Consider the following 17,441-nt stretch of genomic DNA (forward strand, 5'->3'; position numbering starts at 1 on the left):
CATTTGTGGCTACAGGAGACAAATCAAAAGCTTTTTCAAAGCACAGGTGGGCGCAGTCTGTGGAGCACCACGTTCACATGCCATTGCTGCTCCAGAGAAAACCTGCCGAGCACCACGAGGCTGCTGCTTGGCTGACTTCATCTACCAGGCTGGGTTACTGGAACACAAAAAGGCTGCCTGTATGGGAAAGAAGGGTTTCCAGCACATTCGCCGTCTATTTATGCTGTGAATTTGCAAAGAGTGTATAATCGGGGGATTACTTGAGGAAGATCTCCAGCTCCCCGCTTCCTCCATACTCCCGGCACTGATACGCCCAGGGACCCCCACGTCCCCTCGCTCCCCTGCCTGTCCCCGTCCAGGCAAAAGCCCCCAGGCGCTGTGGCAGGCTGGTGGCATCGCTGAGCGGGTGCCCGGCCGGCCAGCGGGAGCTAGGTGCAGGCAAGCAGCCGGGGAGCTCGCCCCTTGTGGGGCCCAGTCCCTCGCTGCTCTGCTGGCAGGAGGTGGGTCGAGCAAATTGCTCCGGCTGGCAAAACAAATGTTTTGTGGGGAGCAGCGCGTTGTGCGGGTCTGGCTCGGTACAAAGTGATATCGATCCTGGGTTAAGGTATTCAAGAGCGGCTGCAATGCAAAGAAATAAATGTCACACCCATAAATAAGAGTCAAAGTAATTTAAATTACCCCTGCAAGATAATTAGAAGCTATTGCAGTTCTAGACCTGTGTGATCTGTTTGCAACGTGTCACTTGGCAAGCAGAGTCCCCTTCCGCTCTATTTGTTCTTTTTGTAGCCGTTCAAGGGCCATAGCAGTCATAGTGGATAGAAATGAGAAAGATGCTTATAGCATCAATGGTACTTTCCTACAAAGCACCCTGAAAAAGCTCTTTCCTCATTCAATATCAATAATAATAAAAAAAAAAAGCGCTAAAGATAGAAGGCAGAGAAACAATGCTTGAAGCTTTTAGGAACAATCTTTCTAAACTTGCTATCCCATACTGCTTTCTGTTAATTAAAAAATTACCTTCCAAATTATTTCTGGTTTCCATTTGAGCTTGGCTTTTGCTTGCCTTTCAGCCTGCTTGAGTGCTGGCACCTGCTTTAGGAGGGGAGAGGCGCGGAGGGGTCAGTCCATGTGCTCCTTGCTGTCAGCACGTGTCCCCCTGCTTACCTGGGGCCTTTCATCTCGCTCCCCTGCTGCATGTGCTCAGCATCTGGCTGCTAACCAAACGTGCTTGACTACTGTCTACAAATAATGCCATTCCAAATATAAAATATTCTGTGACTCATGGTAATTAAAAAAAAAAAAAAGGAACCAAAAAAGTGGATTCTAATGAACTGGAAGCTTTCCTGGGAAGATGAAGACATCTATCTGATTGCCATGAGCCAACTAAAGAAAAAATAAATCCACAGAGGGAAGAAAAAGAAATCTCAATTATAATATAAAAGGCAGTGTGCTACATATTTTAGATAATAGATTTAAAATTCTTCTGTCAGGCTCAGTGATGGCAAAACAGCTGGGGCTGAGCATCAGCCACCCTGGAGCTGTAATCAGCAGGGTTAAAAGCAGAGATGCTTTTCTGACAGCTGTGCTGAGGGGCTGTGCTGCGATGTCCCCATTATGTTTGCTGGTGCTTGCTGAGCCCCCCTGCAAGGAGCCACAGCTGACGGGAGCTGCCAATTGCATCCCCCTTGCCTTGCTCTGTGCCCTGTACCAAAGCTAAGAATAATCTCTATTTATTTGCAGGCATTTGGCAGTCCAGGGCTATAAACCTGTTTTAAATTTATTTTGTGCACCTGTGTCTCTTAAAGGTTGGGGTAACGTTAAATTATTGCAGCTGCCCTTTCTGCTGCAGCCCTGGGTTAGCAGAGGGGACGTTTCTCCAGCGCTGTGCCTTCTCCGAAGGCAGGCTTCTCGTTGGCAGTGGAGGCTCAAGCCCGTATGGAAGGGCAGCTCAGGCTTTGTCACGTGGAGAAGGTTGTGTATGATGAGATAAGAAATGTTATTTTCCAGCTTATAGTCAAGTATTGCAAATAATTACAAACTTGAGCTCTATATTTATGTAGCTTAGTGATATTTTAACTCGTATCGATCAATGCTTGCCTCCAATCTAATGCATGAAAAATTCTATCAAGGATAATGCTTATTCGGTGTGAATCTCAGTTAGAAACAGATCCTCAGGTGCTGCATCCATGATGAGCCATTTTCAAGAGGGTATTATACATCTCTCAAAGACTTTCAGGAGGGAGGAGGAAAAAGTACTTTGAGACAAGGGAAAGCTGATTCAATAGCTGCACAGCGGAGAGGCAGGCTCGTGGTGCAGCCTGTGCAGTACGAGCAGAGTGCTGCAGCGCGTTTACGCAATGCAAATGACTTAGATGCAATGGGGAGAAGAAGGAAGAGAAACAAAGGCCAGACCCAGTGAAGGGCAGTTAAAGTGAGATGGATGCAGATCTCTGCGGGAATTTGGAAGGAAATCTGCAGAGCTGCACGTTGCTGCTGCTCCTTGCAGAGATGTTGGGGTCAGACTGACAGCCGGGGCAGGTAGCAGCAGTGCTGCTGTGTTCTGACAATGCGTGGTTTTGTGGCCTCTCCAGGACTGCCTAACAGACCTACCAGGCTGGGTGAGCCTCAGACATGTCTCCCCCATCAGGGACTTGCTCAGGCTTTCCCTACACACACAGGAAGCCCCCAGTTAACAAATTTTAGCCAAAAAAGCAACATCTGAAAGATGCTTTTCACCCTTCTCTAAAAAGTACAGCTGAAACGTGGCACAGCTAGAACTGATTTGCTTTAAAAGCTCATGCTGGTTTGTCTACCTGTATCACACCGCGCAAGTCTCTCTGCTTAACTAGGAGCAACTTTTGCAAGGCAAAGCAGTAGCACGTGCATCCAAATGCTAGGTGGCCCAAATGATGTGGCAGTGCCGTGCGGAGCGGGGATGCAGCTGCATACAAAACACATGCAGGCATTTAGGGGACTCAGCCCTGCTGCTGGGTTCCCACCCTCAGCCTTGCACAGCATACCCCTGGACACTGCGGACACCCCTGCAGAGCAAACCCAGTGACGACACCTTCGAGTCTGGTTAATCATCCCTGTATGAAACCGTTTTGATTTTTCCCTGAATGCCCTTTGCTATTACAGGAGTTCATGACTAGGAGTGGGTGAGACTGAAGATAAAATTAGAGGTGCATTCATCACTCCTGCTGGTAATTGTTTTCTAAGAACCCATAAAAAGAGAAATTATTGCCTTCTGAAGTGCTCCATAGTGCTGCAGGTATGAGCTGCAAGCGCTGTGAAACGGGTGGTCCCTGTCCCCGTGATGGACCCCACCAGCCCCCTGTGTCCCTGGGGGAGGTGGGGGCAAACTGGGGCTGCGAGTGCAAGACAAACAAAAAGCCATTGGGAGAGATTTATGGGGCTGGAAGGAAAACCCCTGCAGTCACCACAGCGCTCAGCATTGCCTTCTGAACTGCTGAAGCCTGCAACGTGCAGGGTGACAAAGCAACGGAAAAGGTAGAAAAGGAAACAGAAGAGTTTATTCAAGTTTGGGATTCAGCCTCCACTCTCTCTGTGACAGCCTGCATCAAAACAAATTTATGTTAAATAACTGACTGGAAATAATGTGTTTCTTGATCTGGGGGTGGGGGGAGAGGTTTAAGAGTCTCCCTGTGAAAATGAGGCCAGTTGATCTGTGCCTTGGTTGTTTTTTCCACTAAATCAAAGTGGGTATAAAGTGCTGCTGGATCAGAATGGCACCACTGCTACCAGCTGCAGTGCCTCCCCTTGGCTCCCCGTGCTCCAACGTGCACTGATACCCCTCTCACTGGGAAAAATGCCGGGGAGAAGCAGCCACATGGGGCGGTGAACACTTCTCAGTGATGGACTGGGACATGCAACTCATATGCTGCTTTTATAAAAGTTTATTTATACAGAGCTGAAATCAGTGCAGCGGATTGTGCAGGATAGCATGCTCCTGCTTGCTCTTCAAACATGTTACTTCTACTGAAAAATGCATGCCAGCATTTTAGGAGCCTTTTAATGGGCTGTGCATTGCATAATGCGTATTATTGTACCCTGCAAAATAACTTTATTGTGGTATTCCAGCACGTGTCATCAGAAGGGGCTTGCTGCATCCCTGTAAATGCTGAGTTTTGCACTTGGTGTATGTGCTGAATAGAAAAATCCATTCCTCCGTGAGCTTTCCTTATTAGTAAACACTAATAAGCTATTGAGCATCATTTAGTGCAACTGTCAAGAAACCTGACCATAATAGCAACGCCTTATTGAGCCCCCGGCACGCCACTAACAGACAGCCCAGTGCTGTGCAGCAGTAGATGGTGCTCGTGCTTTGCGTTAGCTGCCTGCAGCCGCAGCATCAGCAGACGGCCGCTGTTCAGCCTGTCCCTAGCGAGACAGTCCTTCTGGATGCAACACTGGAGATGCCCAAGCTTTTTATGGGCTGTGCTGAGCCTCCCGATGGCTGCAGCACCCAAATGCCCATGTAGATGGTCCACCACCGTGTCTTTCAAGAAGGTGCTGAGGCTAAAGGTGCAACGTAGGCAACAAAGCAGCTTTTCCAGGGCTTCTGGCAGCCCCAGAAAGCTCCAAAAAAAGGGCAAAAAAAAAAGAGGGAAAGGGCCCTCTGCAAAAGAAAGCTAGAACCTCAAGAAAACGCATCATGGGTGCAGTGTCGTGCACGTGGTGTGTCCCTGCATTGCAGCCCGCTTTAATGTTTTTTGGTGCCCTCTTCGTAGGAAGTGGTACATGAGTTGGCTTTGGAGCGGGGCTGGGAAGTTTGAGAGAATTTGTTAAGGCTTTAAAAAAACAAATGTGCTGTAGAAGGCTTGGGTGCCCAGCACTCCCATCAACATCTTTTCAGTTCAAAAGTACTTCTAACCCAAACGTGCTCTGTGAGTGAGTTACTGATTTATATGAACTACATGCGCACACTGTTGTCCATGGATGAGCACCATTGGTTTAAGATTATATATAATCTACAAAGAATATTTCTGCTTAAGCAAACAGTGCTCCATCATAAAAGAGAATAGCTGTGTGTGGATGTAAAGGAGAGCAGCGATGGTTATATGTGTGCAGATGTATGCATGCATATGTGCCTGCATGCATATGAGGCACAAGTGGTGTCTTTTAAATCCACCCTGTTGCCTGGACATTAAAAGGCTTAAAAAAAAGAAAGAAGAAAATGAATGCTTCTGCAGTTTCATCTGCACTAATTGAATTTCTGTCCATAGCATTTACAGACTTTAAGAGGAGCCCGCATAATTACCTTTTCTCTTGATTTTTTTTCTCCTCTCTGTTTAAAACTCATTGTATTGTGTCATTTTATAGGCGCCAGGAATAAATCTTTTGTCAGCTCTATTGCATTATTATGCAAAGTACACAAAAAGTGTAGGAATAAAACAGCCCAAGAGAAGCTGAGTGCTGCTCCTTTCAGCCCTCCATTCTGCCCCAGCAGCAAGCCTCCAAGTTTGCTAACACAACCTTTTTCTCAGAGAAACTTCCTCACCCTTGGCCATTGATTGCAAAGAGTTCACTTGACCATGCTAATGCCTGCTACGAGGAAGTGTATTTACTGCAAGAAGAAAGACTTGATGAAGGAGCCATCCATTACCTCCACAGAATTGATCCCAGGGGGGTGAAGGAGCCGCTGAAGATTTCTTGGCAGCATTAGAGGGGTCAGTCCGAGGCAGCTCCCTTCTCCCTAGGAATGCAGAAGTGTCCCAAGAACTGTTTTAGGACAAAAACAACAACAAAAACAACCAAAAAAACATTGATGCTCCACAGTATTCTGAAGGACAAAGCTCAGGAGGTACGTGGGAAGCTGTCAGCTCCGTCAGGTGGTCTCCATGGGCTTTGATTGATTTGAGGAGCTTGATGTAGGAAGAGGGACCTTAACCTGGGGCTGACCCTGCCCCGTTGTGCCACCGCTGGCATCTTCCAGCTGACTGCAAAGCTCCAGGGAAGAACTCATTTAAACACATTAGTGGGTGCTTTAACTTCTCTCTGAGGCTCGTTAGCATTGCTGGAACGGAGCTCTGCTCCCACAATGTATCAGCAAAATGGAATTAAGCAACTTAATTAGGCTGGGTTAAACACAAAGAGGGATGTAAGGGGGGGGGGGGGGATGTCAGGCTGGGAAAGCTCACCCACTGCGCTTGGCTGCTGGGAATTTCCTCTGCTGGAGGATGTCTGCTCATGATTTGGGTTTTGGGTTACCCTCCCATGACACTGCAGAGAGTGAGACCCATGGGGCAAGAACGTACAGGCGCTCCTGTCACCCATTTCCCTCCCTGTTCTTGCTTCACCTTGTGTAAATAACAGCCCTTTACTTTGGAGAAGAAAAGCACGGCGACTGGCTGTGCTGGTGGAACGATGAAAAAATCAAGAGAGAAGATTCAGAAGAGGGCCAATGGTAAACTTATTATTTCTTGGGGGATGATTCTATGGTCACTTGGGAAGCCGTCTGCAGGGCATCACCCTAACGTTTAACATTTATCCACTCTCACCTAGCTACCATTGTCATTACTTTCTCAGTTGATAGCATGGAGATTTCAATATGGTGGGAGCAACCCATAGTCCCCGTGCCAAACTGAAAAGTCTGAATTACTCGATTCCTCATTAATTATTTACTGAAGAACAGCTTCAGACAGAAGGTTGAGCGCGCTGCACGCATCTCCCAGAGCCATCTGCTGGCATGGGCCGGCGTGGAGCACCTCTGTGGCGGACCCCAGGCACCACCATCAGATCCTGCTCAGGGCTGGGTCTGAGCAGCGGGGCTGAGGTCCTGGGAGCCTGATGGTGTGCAGCGGCCTACATCCACACTGCAGCGCCCTGGGAAAGGCAGGGGGCTGCTGAGGTAAGCGCCCGGCACGATTTCTTGGACAAATTTGGTGTTTCTGGAAGTTGAGGCGGAGACAGGCGTTGTGGGAGATGGTGGCTGGCTGTGTGGGGAGTGTGGTGCTTGCTGGAGGGTAGTCCTTGCTTGGTGTGGGCTGGGTACCACAGGGACCCCCCTGTGCTGCTTCTGCTGCCTCCCATCTGCAGAGCTGGAGAAAAAAAAAAAAAAAAAAAAAAAGTCCTGACTTTCATAGAATTACAGAATGGCTTCGGCTGGAAGGGACCTCAAAGCCCACCCAGCTCCAACCCCCTGCCGTGGGCAGGGACACCACCCACTGCACCAGGTTGGCCAAGGCCCCACCCAGCCTGGCCTCGGGCACCCCCAGGGACGGGGCATGCACTGCTTCTCTGGGCAGCCTGTGCCAGGGCCTCACCGCCCTCCGAGTGAGGAATTTCCCCCTAGCCTCTAACCTAAATCCCCTTTTAGTTTAAAACCGTTTCCCCTCGTCCTGTCAATATCTGACTGAGCAAAGAGATGCTCCCCGTCTTTTTTACAAGTCCCCCTAAGGAAACGAACGAATTTAGCCCCGGGGCATCCCTCCAGCTCCGTGCCCTCACACACAACCCCCCCCCGACCCCCCCCGCGCTGAGCCGGGCACGCTCCGGGGCAGCGCGGGGCAGCGCCGGGCCCGCCGCTATCGCGAGAGCGGCTGACGGCACGGGGACGGGGCCAGGGGCGGCGGCACCGCCCCCTGCCCGCGGCAGCCCCTGTGAGGAGCCGGGGGGGTCTCAGGAGGGAGCCCCTGCGCCATGGAGCCGGGCCGGGGGCGCTGGGCCTGGGGCAGAGAAGGCCCCGGGAGAGCTCCCAGCGCCTGCCCGGGCCTGAGGGGCTGCAGGAGAGAGGGGAGGGACCCTGCCAGGGGGTAGGGACAGGCCGGGGGGGATGGCGTTACACTAGAAGAGGGCAGGCTCAGCTTAGATGTGAGGAGGAAATCCTTCCCTCTGAGGGCGGCGAGGCCCTGCCCAGGCTGCCCCAGGAGCTGGGGGTGCCCCATCCCCGGGGGTGCCCGAGGCCAGGCTGGGTGGGGCTGGGGGCAGCCTGGGCTGGGGGCAGGGGGTGGCCCTGGGTGGGCCTTAAGGGCCCCTTCCCACCCCAGCCGTTCTGTGGTCCCATATCACACAAAGTGCCGATGAAACCGGACCGATCGCCCTTTCCCGTGACGGGAACACCCCTCTCGCCGTGCCTTATCTTCTCCCTTTCTGTACAGCCGGTGGCAGCTCTTAAATCTGCTTCCAGGCTGCTGCTTGAGAACAGCGATGGGAAGGGGCTCGAGTATTGCTGCACAAACAGATTTCTGTTTGCATAGCTGTTGGGGAACGGCTGCGCCAGGATGCGCAGAAACAACTATTTATGAATTATTTACATTTCTTTAGTTGCTGCTCATCGTTTGTTATTCCTCTGTTTAAACAGTTTGTCCTCTGTTCCAGGAGCAGAAGGAAAGCCAAAATGACTTCAGTGACAGCTCAGATACCCCACAGAATGACTAGTAAGTAGTCAAAGTAAACAACTTAGGAAGAAAATGCAGCCGGAAAAATTATTCATCTCATCCGCACAGCAGATTGGTCAGAAAGAGGAATTTCTGTTCTGCAGAAAAACTTTGAGTTTAAAAAACAAAGAAGAGAAAAATTGTTTACCTTTCCGACAGAATGAAAGTGTTACAAAAAACGTTAGTGATATAATTGTGGTTCTTTCTTTCTAAAATGTGAGAACATCAGAAACACGCAGGAAATTAAGAAAAAAAAAAAAGGATTAAGTGAGTTAAATAGGTGATGTGATGTGTTTTTTTTTTTTTTCCTTATCAAAATGAGAGAGAAGTGCTTTATTTTGACTTTTTCCCATCAAAAATTGTGTGGAAATCAGTGGTTTGCTGTGCAACATTTGGATGAAAATGAAATACATATTTGCTAATAAAACATCACTACAGCGACAGCTCTAGTGCTTTGTTTCAAGTTACAGGTCTGATCCTGGCACTGATTTCCCCAGAAAGTCTGTCCAGTTAGGTGGAGCTTCTCTGGACATGCACAGGGCTCTACCACCTCAGAGATAACTCTGATAACAGAGGCTTCCTGTGCTGGGAAGGGTCTGTGCTCATCGCTAATTTATTCACCATGAATAATTCAACCACTTCTTGTCATTGCTTTGCCACACATGTTTCTGCCATAGCCTGCATTTGATTTTATCATGAAAACCTCAAAACTGGAGACAGAAAGAACGTAAGATGTTTTCCCACCCCCCCAGACAGAGATGCTCCTCACATTGTGCTGGTGGGATGGAGTGGAGAAGGCAAACACGGGATGTAGAGAGCTACAGCATTATTAGTTTTGAATATTTGTATTTTAGTTACAGTGTTAGGCACAAAAAATAATACCTGGTTTCTAAGCATAGGTGAGATACAGAAAAAATTGCATTTTTAAGTAAACAAAAAAAATGCAGAGGAAAAATCAGTTCTTCCTCTGTCTAGCTTAAATATGAAAACATACTGTAGGATCTATTTTCCAGGTGAATTCTTGTTGTTTTAACTATAAATAAGCCTAGCTCCATCGATCTCAATGGCGCAATGCTGATTGACACCTACTGAGGATACATGCAGAAGTATTTTTCCTAATGAGCTCCTTCTGAGCCCACGATTGCCAATTGATGTGGCAATTACATATTAATGTGTGCGACTGTGCACAATCAAACTGGGCTAGATGCAACCTTTTGTTTCTTTAAATTAATAAAATATTTATTGCAATCAACTCATATCTCCCAATTTGTTGCCAATTAACTAAAGTGTTTGGCGTGCAGCTGATTGAGGCTGCGGCACCAGAGCTGCACTCAGGGAACAAATCGGAGGCTTCTTACGCTGAATTTCTCTCTTTTCCTTCTTTCCGGGTAGGAGCAGAACAGCAGGAGCTAGAATACGGTGAGGACTTTCCCCTCCAGGGAAAGCCATTTCCAGTCATCAAAAGGAGTTGAAGGTAGCAGACAGCCAACATGCCCACCATCAAGGCAAACTTCTCTTGGTGAAGACCAGAGATTTTGGTCTGTAAGTGCGATTTTTAAAAACTTTTTTTTTTTTTTTTTTCAGGAATATTGACTTAAACGGGCAGAAGGTGGAGAGGGTTGCAATGCAGAGTGAGACCAAGTTTTGAAATGCGTTTGTCATGGAAATACAAATCTTGTTTTTTAGCTGGCCTGGTTAATGGAATAAATTACTCCAATTTTATGGAACCCCAGTATTATGAGACTTCAAGTCATGGTAGCACATGCATATATTTATACAGCAGCTAAGAAAGGACAGGGAAAGTACTAGGGATGTTATCTTGGAGTGGTAAAGTACCTTCAGAGCTGCCCTAGGCTGCACCAATGTTGCTGGAAAGGTGACTTGGCTGCTTGGAAGGCAAGCAGAGGCTTTAGTGGTGATGTGGCAGCTCTGGAAGTCAGTGACAACAGGTTTGGCTTGAGTATGAGTATTTAGTGAACATCCACCCCTGTCCAGTGCTCTCCTCCTGGTCCTTTCTGAGCGTGCCTTGCCCCTGGGACTCAGCAGGAACAGCATGGCTGATGTGCACGCCCAAAAAAACCCCAAAGCCCAAGTTCTTCCACTGCCCCAATTCTCACTTGTGTCCCATAGAAGTCTGTTATTTAAATTATGTTCGCAGCCTTAATGCTTTGATGGCTCCTTTTTGGAGCATTTTCCTCTCACTTGTTTGTTTTAATTTAAACTAATGAGATATTTCTTCCTCTGCGTCAGAGAGCCGGAGAGATTCATTAGAACTCCTGCAAATTCTGGAAATGAGTTTTTAAAATCTTTATTTGGGACATTTCAGATGTGCACACACCTGCTGGAGGAAGAGCCAGACCCCCTTTTTTTTTTTTCTTTAAACAATTTTTGTTCAGCTCGTTCAAAGTCTGTGATGAGGGACTGTCTCTTCATAAAATCTGTCTAATAGGATCTTTGATCTCTGTTAGGAACTGGAGCTAAACGAGGAGGGAATCAGCATCAGTAGCGTATTTCATCCCAACTTCACAGCTCTGATGCAGGAATGGTGATTCACCCCCCAGCCAGGCCAGTTCTTTCAGTGAGCCTGCCATTCATGTGAACTAGGTCTAGTGCACGCTACCATTGCTCACATAATTATTAATAAACTGAATGTCTGCATCTAGAATAAAAGCAAATCACGTCTTATTTTCCAAGAATGGCTAGGCAGAACAAAGCTAACTTTGTTCTAGCTAAATAACAATAATAATAAAAAATAATAGATAATAAAAGCAGCCTAGCACCAGCAGGGTGAGTGTTCAGTGTGGACTCACACCAGCAGAGTGTGAAGAGCCGGGGGACATGTGAGGTGTCAGCACTGCCACTGCTTCTTGGCTTGCACCCTTGATGAGCTGCCTTGAGCTGAGCTGCAGACTCGGGTCTGTGGAGCTCTTCAAGTGTTCCCTTGGAAAAAGAGCATGGGAAGAGGCATGAAGGCTAAGGGACTGGAGGAGGACAGAGATTCTTGTAAATCTCCCCTCCTTTGCTTACGTTAATTCCATTTCATCAGCCTTCTGCTTCTGATGTGATAGAGCCTTCCTCTTTTTATATGAAATTAGCACTTCGTAACCTCTGTACGGAAATGGGGCATCGTTTAAATACAGTTAGTGCAGAAGTTTTGACTGATTACTGGATCAGAGCCAAGGAAACTTAGTGATCAGATATGGATGGCTATGCAGCACTAAGTGCCAGGGAAACCATCCCTCTGGAGCTGTAAACAGGTCAAATATGATAAAAGACAGCAACCACAGAATTCCTTTTTGCCAATTTTCAAAGGCACTTTTCAAGAGTAGAAAAGTACTTGCAGTGGTCTTTATTGCTTGCGTGATACGTCTCCCAGTAAATGCACTGAGAAACGTGGTACAAGTATCTAACGTTCAGCCAGCTACCGCTAGGTGTGTGCTTTTACAGGCCGTTGTCATAGAAAGTAGAAGAAAGTTTGGTTTTGTTTCTGTTTTTGTTTTTGTTTCATCTAGGTGTAAAAATAAGTCAATCTGGCACAAGCTATGGTAGAAGAGAAGGAGCTGGTGGTTTCTTTAAGGATAGAAAGAAGTAGCATATAAAATAAACAGTCCCTTGCAAGCATGCTATTGCAGCAGATACTTGCTTCTTTGCTCCGTCAGGGTGCAACCCTTTGTATACTTCCCACTGCAACATTATTTCTGATGAATTATTGAGGTAGGAAAGATATTTTACCCTCCCAACCAGCTCAGGCGAATCATTAAGTGCATCAAACCCTCTACTATTATATCGAACCTGAAAACATTTTAAAAAATGAGAGAGGCATGTCTGCTTTTAACACAGATTTTATCCTTTTTACATTTTTCCCAAAAGCCCTCTCTGGACTTGGGGAATTTTCTTCATTGTTCATGGGGCTTTGGTTGTTTTTTTTTTTTTTTTTTTTTTTTTAAGACAATGTTGAATTATTGAAAAACACTAAAATATTTATTTTCTGATCAATAATACATTGGATGCTCTGCTACTTATTTTTATTATTGACAGAAGCAAGTTGGCCGCCTGAGATGAGAATACACTAAGATGAGGAAGATGCTGCTGTAATCAAGGCAACAGGGAACCAGATACGCAGTGGCCACAGGCTGGGCTACGGACGTCCTTCCCCAGTAGTGAATATTCAGTCTCTTTGGAAAGAGGTGGTTCCTCTTCTGCGGAGGAAAGTCTCACAACACAGGGTATGTATGTCCTTACATCAGGCTATACATTAGAGCTGAAACAGTCTCAGGGAGAGGCTATGATGGAGTGAAACACAAACTCCTGATGTGCATCATTCCAAGAGTGGTTTTGGGAGATGGAGATGGAGTTGGAGATGTCCCTGCCAGCACATAGCGGCCAACCTTGCAGGTGGCACAGCGCAAGGGGCATCCATTTCATTGAACAAAACAGGTTTGTGCAGGCTTTCATGGTAGAATATGACCTGTATGTTTATGCAGTACAATCAGGTTCATATTAAAGATGTTTTATACATAACTGAACAGAAAGCATTAAAAAAAAAGAGATAAGGCAAATTAATCAAATCCTCGCAAACATGTAAAACGCATAGAGACCAACTAATTGGAGAGTTATGCATCCTAGGATGATAAAGGGATTACCAGATGGAGTCACTTATTTGAGTTATTTCTGAGAAATTATATGAGGAGGAAATGTATAGGAAAGGAGGAAATGTAAATACTGTCCTACTCATCAGAAAAAGTCTGACACAGTCAGCTACCATCCATCGAATTTCTAAATCTGAAATAAAAAAGGAGAAAAATATTCTTTTGACGGTGGGTTTATGCAGAAAAAAATAATAATCTTGAAGACAAATTCAATATCTTATTAAAATAGAGTTACAGTTACTAGCTGAAGGGAATGTGGTGGGCACAGTCTATTTGAATTTTAGAAAAGCATCTGATGCAATCTCTCATAAAATTTTAATCTTGAAATAAATTAAAACTGCCTTTGATATAAGCACAGCAACATGGATCCATAACTGGCTAAAGAATCATAGAAATAAGAATGAAAAGTGGCATTTACATTGCACTGCAGGAAGTAGTGGTTCTTAATGCAACCCCGATAGGAATAATTGGCCTTATTTATTATCTCCCTAGCAATAGAGAATAGGAAGTGCACCGGCATGTTGCCAGACCAAACAGGAAGGCATATAATGGACACCAACACTGGGAGGAGGTAACAGTGTTTTTCTGCCCGTGGTGGACCCTTACAGCAGGCAGACAAAGTGCTTTAAATTCATGGCTTTGCTTATGCAGAGGTAGCTTGGGCAGGCAGAGGCTGGCGCTGCAGGCAGCTCTGCTGTTTTAAACCAACATGAATGCAGGAAAATGAAATGCTTGTCTTTCACAAATGGTAACGTATGTGGTATTCGTGATATTTATACATTTAGTGGTGTTCTCCCTTAAATTGGTATTGCCTGCAAGAAAGAACTAGCGGTGACCCATTAGGAGACCCTGGGGGAGGGGCCGCATGTGGTGGCTCAGAGCTGGGCTGGATTTTGACCATCTGCTTTTGGGGGAAAGCTAAACTCTTCTCCCCTTTTGCAGAGTTCAAACCAGATAGGACTGGGGTTGCCAGTAACTTAGCTTATGAAGATGACATTTGGACCAAAGCGCACAAAGGTATTGGTGAGGTGTTTCATAATGCAGTACAGCAGTTCTGGGATTTGGGACTTGTTTTAAAGTTCCTTGCTCTAGTTAATCCATGTGCACAACAGAGGGGATCCCTTTCTAGTTTGTCTGGAGAAAAAAAAGGAAAAAAGAAAAAAGAAAAATTAGAAATTCTGGGGAGAGCAAAAGTTGAGCTGGAGAGTCCAGATGAGACAGAAGTGAGAAGCAGCTCCACACAGTGGTAATTGACTCTGAAGACACTATTCATCTGAATTACTCGGTTTGCAAGGATTGCCATCCTTTCCATCTTCACAGAGGAATTCAATATATTCAAGAGTAAAGCTGTGCAAAGAACTGATTTTTCTCTCTGTTGCACAACCTGAATAAGGAAATGTAAAAGAAAATCATTTCACATCAACTTGAAGCAATTCATAAAATCCACTTAGTGAAATTAAAGTAAAAAATATTTCTCGTGAAATTAAAGACTTTCATTATGCAGCTTTTAATTCTTTTAAAATAAAATCAATGTCCTGCTGTTATGTAGCTTAAAAGGCTTTGTTTAAAGACATCAAGAAAAAGTACCCTAGTTTAAATATTTTTTCCTAGCGATTTCTTTTTCCAAAACAATTTCTCAAATCAAAATATATTAGGAGAATCTTATCTTTTCTTCAATTTCAGTCTTTGTCTTTCTGATGGAATATGTTCCAAGGAAAGTCTTCCCCAACTCCAGCTGATTCTGGAGGCTCCCAGATGCTTCTTTCACTTTGTGCAATGCAATGGCCGTGGGTAGGCACTACCTTCTCATTGCTATTTCTTAGTAAAAGCCCCAACAGCTTTAGTGTCAGAGAGGTGGCAGGGTCACTGGGGTTGATTTCTGTTACCGAAGTCAGCTTCAGATCATCTGGGATCTCCATAGATGTCCTGTTTCTTCCCACCCATCCTCTTAGGCCTTCCTTGGCAAGGCTCCCATTGCAGCATGGACTGAGGCTGAGCTCGTTAGCACAAAGAGGAAGCAAGTTCATTAGTTCATGTTTAGCTTGATGGAAATCACAGCTCTGGGTCTGTGAGCCCATAGCTTGTGTGACACCACAGCCACATGCCTGTGCTCTATCTTCCTGCCCTATAAAGCACCGATTGTCACATCTGGAGCTCCCCGCTCCGGCAGCCTTTACTGCATTCTTCATTTTGATGCCCCGTTCCAGGTTTTAAATTGCTGAGTCCCCTATTGCTCATTAGCAGGCGCAGAGAAATGGCTTTTATAGACCCATGTATTAAAACAAATAAAAGACGTCAAGGAAACTTAAAAACAAATCCAGCTGCTCGCAAATTTACTGTGTGAACATTAAACTCTCATTAAATGTACTTTCATAAAGGGTGGCTTTATTTTTCAACTCTGAATACCTGTGACAGCAGGAAGTAGGGTTATCAAAACATGCCAGCTGAATGAAAACGTCACCCGGCCTAGGGTTTATAAGTCTCAGTGATGGTGCAAAGAAACCAGAGATTTCTGCCTCTTGTCTTCCTTACAGCCAAGGCCGATAGTGCCCCAGGAAAGGGCTGTGGAGAAGGGACGGCTGGTGCCAGCTCGGGCAGTCCTGGCAGAGCTGCGGGTGCACACACAGCACAGAGCGCGGCGCTGCCACCCGCATTTGCGCTGTGCAGAGGCAGGGAGAGGAATCTGCTTGCTGTGGCATATTTACGCATCAGACGCTGTATTGATATGGACATATGTGAGCAAATAGAATTGGTTTATTCTCTATTTGAATTTTTATCTGCAAGAATAACCCATTTATTTCTGAATAATCCAGGCTATTGAATACTGAAAGCCTTCCTTTGACTGCGAAAGTCACTGCTCCACAAAATGCTGGCAGAAGATGCTCAGCGAGCCTTGGGACACATTGGGCTTGTTCCTACACGGCTCCTCTGACCCCTGACCAGTGCCAGGCAGACCTGCAGCCTGATTCGATGTGGCCTTGCTCATTTTCTGATAATATTTTTCTAATGTGACTCCTTTATTCCATTTCTGGTTGCAGAAGTAAAAAGTGATTTGATATCAGAAGAAGGGATTTATATCTTTGGGACCCAATTTTCTGAATACTGCACAAAAATGTACATACAATTCTTGGCAATGAGCTGGATTTTGTATGCAAATTGGGTTGCTGTGTGTGTAATTGCCCTTTCAATGCATAATTGCCCATGGGCAGTTTTTGCAGAAGATCCTATCAACTGCGTGTGTAGATAAGTCCTACATTTCTATTCACTTCAGGAAATGTGCCCAAGCAGGAATTTAAAACCAGACACCCAGGAGGGATGAGAACTTCTCAGCGATCTGGAAACAACGAACGTGCGGGCTGTAACCAGCAGGCAGGATTTTGTGGCATGATGAGCCTGAGAAATGGAGAGAATATTTCTGCTGCAGGTTCAGGACAGCCTGTAGCAGCGGCAGGCACCTGGAGGGGACAGCAGCAGCTTCCCAGATCTCACCTTGCGATTGCAGCGCTTGGAAAGCACGGCTCAAATTAACCCTTCCCTCTTCTGCCCAAGTGCTGTGCCACAGATGAGGAAAACCCCCAAAATTATTTTTGGGTATTCATTCCTTGTGTGAATGCTGAGATAAGGAGGGGCTGAAGCCCTTTCCTTCAAACCAGATTGGAGAAAACCTGCTGCAGTGCCTGTAAGGAATTTTCAGAAAACTTTTGTGAGTTTTTACTGAAACCACAAGCCTTTATTTTTTTTTTTACCCTTCCACAATTTTTCTGTCTAACTTTTCAAGGCACTTTTACTGAAGATTTACTGATAGAAAGCTTCTACTGAGTGCATTTGATCGCTCCATATTTCAGAAACAATGTAAGAATGGAAAAAATCTCTCTCTTTAGGCTCCATTATCTTACACTCCTGTTGTCAGCACTGAGTTATAAAGAACCGGTGCTACGCTTAAAACGCTGAATGCTTAACTGCTCAGAACATAAAATGAAAGCACTAAACTTATCAGTTTTGTGTAAAAAACATGCACTTTTCCCTTACAATAAACAAATAGATATATAACAGCAAGCGAAATAAAGCAGGCAAATGCCTTGTCTTCTCTCCTTGTTGTGCTGGGCTGTAGCTGCCTGCTGTAAGAAAATACATCGCTGGCATTGACTTTAAGCTCCATGATGGGAATGAGAGTTGCCGTCTATTCACAGCCTCGGTGGCAAATTGGGTCATTTCCAGGGGTAGTACTGTAAGAGATTTTGTCTCTGAAATTAGAGCCCCCTCTCCAAATGCACAGGTCCAGCATAGCTGTAAGAGAGCACCCCAATTTTGTGTTGCGGTCATGATCGTCCTGCCAGCGATGAAAATCTGCTGGGCAAGCTGTGTCTGCTTGTGATAAAATTGATAAGATAAA

General features: G+C 45.8%; 1 protein-coding gene across 8 annotated transcripts in view; it reads left to right on the plus strand.

Moving 5' to 3' along the window:
• The first annotated feature begins 7,532 nt into the window (after positions 1 to 7,532).
• Positions 7,533 to 17,441, plus strand: part of PTPRT (protein tyrosine phosphatase receptor type T) — a 571,615-nt gene continuing 561,706 nt past the window's right edge. For 3 of the 8 annotated variants that reach the window (XM_066978459.1, XM_066978458.1, XM_066978460.1), the window contains exons 1-3: positions 7,791 to 8,399; positions 9,792 to 9,941; positions 12,438 to 12,625. The gene's annotated coding sequence lies outside the window, so the exon portion shown is untranslated. The other 5 variants (XM_066978461.1, XM_066978465.1, XM_066978464.1 and 2 more) reach the window with 5 other exon arrangements.

The sequence above is a fragment of the Anser cygnoides genome, chromosome 16 (assembly GCF_040182565.1).
Source record: "Anser cygnoides isolate HZ-2024a breed goose chromosome 16, Taihu_goose_T2T_genome, whole genome shotgun sequence".
In the NCBI taxonomy this organism is placed as follows: domain Eukaryota; kingdom Metazoa; phylum Chordata; class Aves; order Anseriformes; family Anatidae; genus Anser; species Anser cygnoides.